Consider the following 12,280-nt stretch of genomic DNA (forward strand, 5'->3'; position numbering starts at 1 on the left):
TGAATATAATCCATGATCTTGCCATTACTAAACCACATAATTACCAAAGGTTACCAGAGCATAGAAAACTTTCAAAGCTGGGCACGAAATTTCACAAAGAAAATACCAGTGAGTTGCAGCAAAGAATTTCACAGAGTGAAGCAGAATTTCATAGGTAAGTGCTCTTAAAACTTCTAAGTACCAAGAATTTGATGTGATAGGAATTTTAAATCTCAAAATGCCTCCACAAAAAGAGTTCACAAGATAGACTGATTATCTAAAACACTTTGTGCATGATGATTTTCTAGAACAATTCCCTTTATCTGTACATGAAATAACTAAGGGGAGGGAGTTGATTCTTAAAAACCCTAGGGTATCCATAGTAGAGGGTTTCTATGACAAAGCTAATTGGTTGCGAGATGCCCAAGTTTCCATGGGAGGTCTAGAGTTATTCAAAAAATTGTTTTCAAAGCAAAAACTAGACACTCCTATGAGCAATGTCTGGGAGCTTGACATTGGAAAATTAACAGTCCCCATAGTTTTATTTGATAGTGATTTATTGATGGATTTGGCCAAGAAATATGATCCAATTACAAGGTGGGTAAAGAACCATGCTGGAGTGAATCTTTTTAGGGTTTTCCCTAAACTAATTAGTGAGGTTTTCAACCTCAACCCTAACCATGTCATGCATGAAATCATTGATATGGATGACCTTCAAGCAAGGTATGATGCACAAAGGATTTACTTAAGAATAGGGCCATTGTAGGAGCATGTTGCTAAAATTGGTACTTTGCCTGTGATTACAGCCAACACTCTAGAGCCATTACTGAGAAGGCATTTTAATCTTAGGGCTCATGCATTATACTTTTCTCTTTGAAAAATTTTTGGAATAGATGAAGCAGATCAAATCCCAGGCTCAATTGTCCTTATAATGACTCAAACTCTTCAATTTGGGATGAGCACTATTCTAGATTTTGTTACTTTTCTTGCAAAGGATATTCACAATGGTTTGGTGGGGATAGCACGGGGAAAAGTGGACAAGCCATCCTGTTGGTATTCATTGGTTATGTATATATGCTTGTACAAGGAATTTACCTTTTTCTCCAAGGGTATGGAGTTGGAAATAACCAAGGATGGAGAGAGGAATCCAGTGCAACTATGCAGTGTGGATATGACTTCAAAAGCTACAGATGCTAGTTATGTGAGGTTTGACAAATACTTTGCATCAAAGCTTAGATTACTTTTGAGAGATAGCCCCAGGATTCCACAAGCATTGTTAGAAATGGTCAGACCTAAGGACAATGCAACAAGGCTATTGGTTAGTCATAATTGGGGGGATATAATCCCTTATAATGTCTCAATAGTAATCAGAGTCTATGGTTTTTTGGGAAAGCCACATGTGCTACCATTTCATGTGCCTTTGAAGATTGGAATAGATGAGCTATTATGACAAATAGTCACTGTAGATGAGAGGGAGTTGCAAAAGAAGGGTACCCTTTTTCCAATTATTACTGTGGTACATGATTTTATCTTTGTGAGGAAAGGGTGGAAGCACCTGAATTTGTTCCTAGATAGATATAACATGGCAGAATCTCATGCCAGATTTATTGATCATGAAGGATTTTATGACCTCTTAAGAGAGAGGGTAAAAGCTTCCCGCATGATGCAACAAGTATACTATCCAGAGGATGTTATTAGGAAAAAAATTTCTTTACAAGAGTAGGAATTAAGAAAGTAAAAATGGATAGTATTTAGTAAGACTCTAGAATTCATTAATGCTTTTGACTCCAAAAATGACCCGTTGAAAGATAAGTTATATTGGGGAGCCAAGATGCAAAAACTAATGAATAATTTTGTTGAGATAATCCAAACTATGAATGAGAAGGACATATATATCAAGACCTATCAAGACAGGGTTGCAGAGCTAGAAAGGAGGATAAATAGTAGAAATGTAGTGGCACCTAGTCAATATACTTTGCAGAAATTAGTAGGTTATGTGATGGTTCAAAATGTGCAACAGGCTCCCCTTCAGAAAATACCAAGGCTAGGAAGTTCATCTTTAGCTAGTGCTCCAAAAGACAACAATTAGAGCAAGGGTCTTCTTCTTCTCAAGTAGAATAGAACTCCCCAAGTCAGTCTCCAATCCAGATAGATGATGAAGCATCTTTGAGGGAACAACTTAGATAGATTGGTGGAGAGGGGGATGTAATTGTTACTTCCATTGAACTAGAAATTGGAGAACCATAAGAACTTCCTATAACTTCCTTGGATTTAACTGTTGGTGATTACCAAGGTAAGGAAATAGATCCTATAGTTGCCCAAGCCTCTGAGAGGTTTATTAATGATGAAAATTTTGTGAAGTCTAGAGCATTTACACAATTTTTGTGGAGGCTAAACATAGGAAATTTTGAGAAAAACTTGTGAGAAGATAAAAGCAGAACAACTTGATAAATCAAATTTTGCTATTAAGGAAGAGGTAAAGTCTAAATTTTTGAATGATTTTTCTCAATTTACACCTGAAGCTAGAAGGCAAATATTTAGACAGTCAAGAGTCCTTATTTTTCAAGAATGGGGTATAGTGAATGCCATGGTTTTTGATTTAGTAAGGAAATAAAAGGATGTCCAATTCAAGAATGAAGAAGAGGTACTACAGGCTCACAGAGGAGTCAAGTTTAGTGATGATCACCAAGCCCTTGTTATTTGGTCTATTGAAAAAAGGGATAAGACTAGGATGTAAGAAATTTTTGCTACAGAGCATACTGGTGCATTTATAGTGTTTAGAGCTAGTGAGGTAGGCAATAGACAAATAATGGGAATGGCTTCAGAAATGCTAAAGTTTGGTAGTGTTGTGTCTGGTCAGGAAGAAGATAGATTTTTCCAACTCAATGCTAGGTTTGAAGAAGTTCTGAAAGCATATGAGGAGAGGGGTATGCAAATACAGTCATTAGAAAACAAATTATTTCAAATGGAGAAGGTGCTTGGGAAGAGAAAAGTAGAAGAAACTAGTAGACCAAGGATTGCATACCCCCCACGGCCACCTATTGAGCCTTTCAAATCAACTCCAATTATTGAGATACTAGATACCCCAGAAAGGCCACAGTTCTACACTACAGAGGATTTTGAAGAAGAGAACAATAAATTGTATGCACTGCATGTGGAACTAAATAATCAATTTGATGATAAATTGAGGCAAGGTGTAATGTATCTAGTGGACAAGATATAATGGCCAACATTTTTAATCAATTGGCAAGGATTGCAACTATCAGGGATGAATTGAAAGGGAATGAAGCTTTATTCAAACCCATTGAACAAAAGTGGATAGAAAGAAATGAAGATACTACCGCTATGTGTATATCTATTATCCAGCTGACATGTCATCAGATAGAAAAGATCTTTGATTTGTTAAATAAATTGCAAGGTTTTGATGATAAACAAGATTCTTTCCAAAGAATATTAACTATTTGTTTTTCCAAGTATTTTGAAGAAAAATTTGATTGATTCCCTTGTGCTTTAAAAACAATTGATAAAGTAAAGGAAAAGGAAGAATGGAAGAGGGAGCTGGATGAGATCTTTTGTGAAAGAATCAATAAAGTTATAAATGAAACATGCCAGTTGTTGTGGGCAATGACAAATGAGGAGTTGGTAAAAGTACAGTTGTTCTATAATACCATCAAAAAAGATTTTGTTGATATAGAGGCAATTTCAAATTCATTAATAACTGTACAAAGAGAAGTTCTAAATTTTGATTGGCCACATGACACTGCTTATAAGGAGTGGAAAGAAAATTTTATGTCTATAGAGAAAATGGGAGAAGATGAGTATTATCATTCTAGTATTGAGCACTTTGTTGCTCAGTAGTTTTAAAACACCAACAATGCATACTTCAATTGAGTGTGCCAGTCTTTTGGATTCTCCATGATCAATCATTTTATCATGATGATCAAGTTCTTATTGGTGGACTCAATGACACCATTCCCTTGGGCATATGAATTGGATGAAAACTTGATTATAACTTGATCATCTAATGCCCATTGAGTAAGTAAAATTGATGTAGAAGATTACCCATTATGACATACCAGGAAGAATGAGATTCTAAACCTAGTGACAATGTGCTCTTCCAAGAAATCAATAATCACCTTTGTTTTTATAGTTTTAGAAAGTTTTAGCTTCACTCCAACATGTGCAATAATCTAAAGCTATAAGGATAAACATATGTCCTATTGATGATGGTGAGTTTACTGGTCTAATAAAGTCCAACCCTCACTTAGAAAAAGGGGCATACCTCAAATGTTGGTTGTAGTGACATAACTAGGCATCTCTCCATGTTGGTACTTGTTTGACAAGTGTGGCAAGAACATACATTTTCAAATGCATCCTTGAAAATTGTAGGCCAAAAGTAACATGATCTCGAAACTGGATGGGTGGTAGTCTTTGTTGATCCATGCCCAGTGCCATATTTATCATGATACTATTACAATAACTCTTTCACTTCTTTGCATCCCAAGCATTTCAAATAAGCTATGTCATAGTTTATAGTTGGTGGATAAAGGTTGTCAACTATAGTTCATAGAGAAGGCTTGCACTATCAAAGATAAAGATGGAAAGATGATAGGTATAGGTACAAGATCCAGAGGTAATGCATTTCAATTAAATCCTACTAAAATGACATGTTTGATTACAAAGGTGGATAACATTTGGTTATGGCATAGAAGGTATTGTCATATAAATTTTGATAAGGGTAAGACCACGCAACTAGTTCCCACTTGTCATCATGAAAAAAGTAAGTGAAAAGTGGGAAAAAAATATTTTAGGCATTTTTTCTCGAAGCCTTGGCTTCTGTCAAAGCCTCCACATGGCTTCCTTCAAAGCCATGTGGATGTAGCTTTGATAGAAGTTGTGGGCTTTGCTTGAAGCCCAAGTGGCCCATGAGTTGAGTAGTGCTTTGAATGAAGCCTAGAGCTTCAAAAAAAGCCTTACGAGTCTCATTTGAAGTCGATAGGGCTTCATTTGAAGCCTCTTTTAACGCTAGCTGTTGCCCAAAAATGACTTTTTCAAAGCCATTATACCATTTCACTATTCATTATTATGACAAATAGTTTCGCAACAGGGCTTGGAGTGAACTTCATGACGTCTTCAATTGCATTGTCATTTTGATTTACCATTTTTAACCTCCTTTGAGCATTTAGTGTACTAGGTATGTCCATATTTGTATTTTTAATGATTATTTAGTTATTTTCAATGAATATTTAGTTGATTTTGATGAATGATTAGTAGGTTTTAATAAATATTTAGTTATTAAAATGAATATTTAGTTTTTTATGGGTATTTTGTTATTTTTATTATACATTAATTAATTTAATATTTATATGTTGTATTTTAGTTTAAATGTTAGAAAATATTGTTAAAATTATAGTCAATGGAAGAAATAATATGTTTAGAAATATAAAATGCTAGGTAGATAAACAATAGAAACAAAAAAAAAGATTTGATGTAGAAAACCAAAAATATGATTAGATGTAGAAAACCAACAATATGGTTAGATGTAGAAAACAAAAAATGATTTAAAACTCTAGATGAATAAAAAAAATACCTTCAATATCTAGAAAAAATCTCTCTCCTAACTTTCTCTCTCTTCTCTAGAATGTACTCTCTTCACTCTCTCTCCTCACTCTCTCTTTATTATCTCTCCACACTTTCTCTCTCCTCTCACTTCTCTCTCCTTACTCTCTCTCTCTTCACTCTCTCAAGTCTCACTTTCTCTCTCCTCACTCTATCATCTCAATCTCTCTCTCCTTGCTCTCTATCCCTCTTCTCACTTTCTCTCTCCTCACACATTCTCTCTACTTGAACTCTCTCCCCTCTCACTTCTCTCTCCTTACTTTCTCTCTCTCTTCACTTTCTCTCTCCTTACTTTCTCTCTCTTCTCACTTTCTCTCTTCTCAATCTCTCTCATCTCACCTTATCTCTCCTTACTTTCTCTCTCATCTCATTTACTCTCTCTCCTCACTCTCTTGTTGGGATTAAACCATGAACAAAAATAACAATTACATGCAAATATAAACAATATCAAAAATAACAGATCACACAAAAAAAAAACACGACACCAAGATTTAATGTGGTTCACCCAATCCCTAGGCTACATCCACCAAACAACAAGTTCGATATTATTATGATCCAGTGATTACAACCTGATTACAATGTGTAATTCCTTATAGATCAATACCGCCACAAGAACCAATTTTTGCATCACCATGCTGAAATAATCCCTAACCCTAAGGCCTTTTATACAAGTATTTTTACTGCTTTAGGGTTATAATTTATAATTACATGTCAGCCCAAAATCACGATAAAATAGGGCCCAATTTTTTTTTCGAGGCGATGCCCTAAGCCCCAAAGAATTTATGAAGTATATACAATACTTTCTTGGTAAGTCACCACAAACTAAAAATCTTCCACTTGGGGACTGATTAGACTCCACACTAGACAACAATATCCCACTTGGAGACTGATCCTATAGCAATACTACTACCACATGGGGCTCCCACTGGATCAAACCATCCTAGACTCTACTACTCTTTTATTCATGTTCAGTCTAGAAGACCAATCAAAGCTGAAGATAAGTTCAAATTCTCCCTTGTTACTACCTTTGTAAACATATTTGCTAAATTTTCATTTATATGTATCTTGTCCATATTTAACTATCTATCATCCAAAACTGACCGAATGAAATGATACCACAACTATATGTGTTTTGTCTTTGAATGTAGAGTTAAATTCTTTGCAAGATGAATGGTACTCTTGCTATCTGTAAACAAATTTATCTCTCTGAGGGTTTATCATCTCCTTGGCTACCTCTATAGTAGCAACATACTCTTCCTCTATAGTGGATAAAGCATTAACCTTCTGTGACCTAGAAATCCAACTCATGGCTACCCCACCAATAGTAAATACATAACCTGTAGTACTCCACCTGGTATCAATATCCCCTACCAATTTGAGTCAACATAGCCTTGTAAATTAGTAGTAGAGACCCCAAAGCATAAACACTTAATGGATTTTCCTCTCACATATTTGAGAATCCATTTAACTGCATTCCAATGCTCAATTCCTAGATGACTCATGTACCTGCTAATGACTCCCACTGCATGTGCAATATCTAGCCTTGTACACACCATAACATACATCAAGCTTGCTATAGCTGAAGCATAGGGTACCTTAGACATCTTATCCTCCTCTTCTCATGTCTTGGGACACATCTCCTTAGTCAACTTCAAATGACCAGGTAAAGGTGTGTTGACAGATTTGGCATTCTCCATAGAGAAATGTTGCAACACCTTCTCAACATAATCAGTTTGAGATAGTGTCAATGTCTCGTGCTTCCTATCTATGTAAATCTTCATACCAAGGATTTGTTTTTGTTAGAAATGGAAAAAGAAATATGTAAAAAAAAATACCAGGAAAGAATCTAAGCGAGTTAATGCATGAAAAGATATTACCATAAGATAGGAGAGAGAAAGCTTCAAGATCCAACACCATGAGACAAGATATTTGGAAAGGGGAAAGCAAAGAAAACCCCTTGTGACATTATGAATGAGGCATGAAAAGCCTAAGAAGAAAGAGAGAGAGAGAGAGAGAGAGCAAGAGAGCAATCGCTCATACAATAATTGAGAAGAGGAAGAAACCTCATTAGAAATGAGAGAGGAGGGTCATCTACTAAATAGAGATGAGAGAGAGGAGTTAAAATGTAACTCCCATGTCTATTAATGCCACCATTCATAAGTGTGTGAGGCCAAGTGTGAGATTCCTCTTAAGGAGGAATAATCTAAATTACAAATTACAATAAATATTTGTTCTCACATATTCCACTAGATGACAAAATAAGATGTAGTGGAAAAAGGACAAAAAAATATATATTAGGATACCTTGGCTTATATCCTAATATATTATAACAATAAAGAAAGGAGGTCTAACCTTGGTTTATAAACACACCAAGGAAAGATTACAACTTCTAACCACCCCCTTTAATATTTACTTGGGGAAATTACATCAAAGGGTATTAAACCCATAATTTACAAAAATCTGCAACTTAATCTTCAATATGAAGTAATTTGATTATCTTCAAGCCATATGGTACATTTGCAGATCCAAGAGAAGTAAATGAGTCCTTTGAATGTGATCAAGTGGAAGCATAGACACATCTTCATATGTGAAAAAAATCGAGAAGGTTCCTTGATGGATCACCTGGAAAAAAAAATAAAGAACAAAAAAACAAGACAACTATCCACAAGGAGTATTTCATCTTATATTCAAATTAGAAATCCTTTTGAATAAGGATAATAAAACTCTCATAGAGAAACAATGAGGAAAATAAAACATGTTACCACTAAACAATGGAGATAACTTGATATCAAGATAAAGTATATGCTCAAAAAATTGTCAACAAGGACAAATAGATTAAAAAGCTTGATCAATGCTCTCATGAAAAGTATATTATACTAATGCACAAATGACCACAGACAAGGTCAACTAATGAAACTTGCATCAATATTGCGTCAATTACATGGATATAGACAGTCCATTAATGAGTCATCCCACTACAAGTGAATGGGTCGCGACTCCATCACCTACATGACCCACGATCTAGGCAATAAAGTATGCAGAACATTATCACATTGTATATTTATCAAAGAAATATAAGAGAGACAATAAATAAGTAGTACCAAATAATTCAAGTTACAGTTATCCAAGAATTATTGCTGATATGGACCAAAGGAAGGGTTTATGAGGAGAAACAACATATTGCCTTCAAAAAAGAAATCCATCATGGACAAGCAACATCATTTCCATGAGGAAAAAGATCAACATGGATCAAAACAACTTTCTCAAATAGAGTCTCCAATATTGGAATGCTCCAAGATATGGTAGCCTCGTCACCTATCAAAAATGAGCAAGGTGTAGGAAGTCATACCATGAATAAATCACAACTAGGAGCATACACCAAGGAGACAAAGAGATTGGAATGGGAAATCCCCATAAAAATATCATCCTTGCATTGAGGAAAAAAATGGAACAACATGGAGGGAAACTCCATAAAAATCAACCTTTCAAAGTAGAGCATATAGAATCAAATGGAGGGAAACTCCATATAAAATGAGTGCACACCAATATAGGATGGAGAGATACTCCATGGGCCAGATAAGAAAACTATGTATCAGTTTTACTGAGGAGACCGACATAGTTAACCTTGAAAAATTGGCTCCCTATGCAACTCAAAAACAAATATCATATAAATCATTTAAATCAATGGTATAAAACCATAAAGTGCCAACATGGGCATGGAATGATGCTATAAAAACATAAAACTGCAACCATGTGTAGATAGATCAATTAAATCAAATCATTAAATAATGAAGGCAATAGTATAATATAACTCATAAACCTAAATAATTTGAGATAAATAAGAAGTATTTGGAAGAGCAATAAGCATAAGTTATCAGTTAAAATCTCCATGCAAGGTGAACACAAGTGAGAAGATATTAAGGATGGGCTCACCATCAAAGACAATAATCCTCCTAGATTATGGCAAAAAAAGGAATTATAAAAGAGGATATTTATTTATTGATTTTAAAAAAACATAAAAACTCTTAACTTTTTATGTAAAAATAATAATAAAACTTTAATTAGTTTTAATACTAAGAAAACTTCTTTAAAAAAATATCCTTACACTTCTCCTATTTTTTTAACTTAAAACCACATAATTTTTAAATAAAACAAAAGTTAAATCTTATATTAAAAGGAAGAGATTTAATTAGTTTAAACTTATATTTTAAAAAAATTACAACAAAGGAGTAAGAGAGATTTGAAGTAAAAATATTGAACTTGAGTTTGCAAATACATATTGAGCTATATGACAATAAATGATAATATGCCAAAATTAGGTTGACAAAAGGCAATGATAAAAGCAAGAGCTCAAAAAAGAAAAAGAAGCTTGCATGAAAAGACAAGAAAATGTTACCTCCGGCTATGGCACAACAGATGATAGATTTTCCAACCGAGCGACTCCTAAGAAGCAAAAACGACTTTAAACCGTTACTTACTGGCTATTGTGGAACGGCTTTGATGTGTCTGCATTACGAGGAAACAATAACTGTACTAGGTTTACTTCATATTCAAGAACATGCTAGGGATTCGCTACACTTATTGGTGTTTTAGGTGATAATTTTTTAACAAAACAATGTAATTAAATCAGAATTGAATATCGGTTAACCTATCCATGGCCATCAAGATCTGAACCATAGAGATGATTATACCCCTCTGAACTACTCTGTTCTCAAAGAAGGACCCAAAGACTACATCGAAGCCCTTGCATTATCCTAACCTTTGTGAAAAAAAAAATTAACCCAGTGACAATCCATTCATAAATCACAGTAACCTATGCAGTTAAGCAAATACATTACAAAGACACAGAGCACCACAAACCCTCTCAGAATCAGATCTCTGGCTCTGTTAATAGATAGAAATCAATTGTTAAAAAACCTTGAGCCTTTGAAATAATCAGCAGATGCAGAGGTAACGGCAGCTGAAAACTCAGCAAAGCTTATTTTCCCATCACTGTCGGTATTAGCCTCCATTATCATCTCCGTTAGCTCCCTAAATGAGAGAGTGTGGCTGAGCTTGGCCATGGAGTGAGGACACGGTGGAAAAAGAATCAACATACTTCAGTAAAAGATCATTTCTTCAACAAGATGTTAATATTCTTTGGCAAACTAAATGCAAAAGAACAATTATTTCCTGCAGTTTTCACCAACAGGAATCAATAGAAAATTAATAGAAACGTCAATCTTATTGAAATGTAGATGAAAATTGTAATGTAATCTATGCTATGTGTATTTAAAGTAGAAAAAGATGCAATGCCACAAGTGTATACTATGTATATAATGTGACGCAGACACGATGATGCAGGAAACAGAGGAAGGAAGGGCAGAGCAAAGAAGAAGAGCGTCTCCAAATCGCTCAAGGTTGGCCTTCAATTCCCTATGGGAAGAGTTGCCAGATATCTAAAGAAGGTCAGATATGCTAAAAGAGTTGGATCTGGTGTTCCAATTTACATTGCAGCTGTAATGGAGTACTTGGCGGCTGAAGTTCTTGAGCTCGCTAGAAATGTTGCGAGGGATAACAAGAAGAACATGATCATTCCGAGGCATATCCTTCTTGCCATCAGGAATGATGAAGAATTGGGGAAATTGCTTGGAGGAGAAACAATCACTCATGGTGGTGTTCTGCCAAAATGGAGTCAGGCAAGGTAGGTAATGGAGGTTAGGAATGGTGGAGATCGAGAAGCTTCATAGTCACAGGCAAAGGCGTAGGGTTTTGACATCGAGCCCTGGGAGGCAGCGGAGTCTCACTCAAATCGTCAGCTTTAAGCCATGATTCTGTGGCTAGATCAGGACTCCTGATGGAAAAAATAAACAAGGAAAAAGCCCACAAAAAAATGGAAGTTACAAATTTTTTTTGTAAAACTATCTCTGCAAATCAAGTCGAGAGGGAAGTTTCCACTATGGAAAACAAAGATATCAAGAAAAATTAAAATCTCATATATTAAGGAAATATCAATTTTTTTAAAATAGATATATTTGAAATTCAAGATTCAAAAAATGAAATGGATTAAAAATATTTTAAAATATGAGTAGACTAAGATATGAATTTGAAAAAAATAGGAAAACCCTTTGGCGGCAAGCCTTCCAAAGAGGGTTAGTTTAAAAAAAACCTACACACATTAGAGCAAACAGAAGTTAATTAGGTTTGGCGGTAAACCAACCAAACTATAAAAAAAAAAATCAATTTCTTCCATCTTAAGAAGATTAAAGAAGAGATTAGTGAAATCTCTCTCAAGAGTCTCCTTCAAATCGTACCTTCATGCAAACACTCAAAACAAAGATTAAACTGCTCTGATACCATGTTAGAAATGGAAAAAGAAATATGTAAACAAGCAATACCAGGAAAGAATCTAAGCGAGTTAATGCATGAAAAGATATTACCATAAGATAGGAGAGAGAAAGCTTCAAGATCCAACACCATGAGACAAGATATTTGGAAAGGGGAAAGCAAAGAAAACCCCTTGTGACATTATGAATGAGGCACGAAAAGCCTAAGAAGAAAGAGAGAGAGAGAGAGAGAGAGAGAGAGAGAGAGAGAGAGCAAGAGAGCAATCGCTCATACAATAATTGAGAAGAGGAAGAAACCTCATTAGAAATGAGAGAGGAGGGTCGTCTCTTAAATAGAGATGAGAGAGAGGAGTTAG

At 34.9% G+C, this 12,280-nt stretch overlaps 1 pseudogene; it reads left to right on the forward strand.

The window, feature by feature from the left end:
• The first annotated feature begins 10,002 nt into the window (after positions 1-10,002).
• On the forward strand, positions 10,003-11,285 carry LOC149570309 (histone H2A-III pseudogene; annotated as a pseudogene).
• The last annotated feature ends 995 nt before the right edge of the window (positions 11,286-12,280 follow it).

Source organism: Cupressus sempervirens, chromosome 3 (genome assembly GCF_028749045.1).
Source record: "Cupressus sempervirens isolate cs-2001-9-10 chromosome 3, ASM2874904v1, whole genome shotgun sequence".
NCBI classification, from domain to species: domain Eukaryota; kingdom Viridiplantae; phylum Streptophyta; class Pinopsida; order Cupressales; family Cupressaceae; genus Cupressus; species Cupressus sempervirens.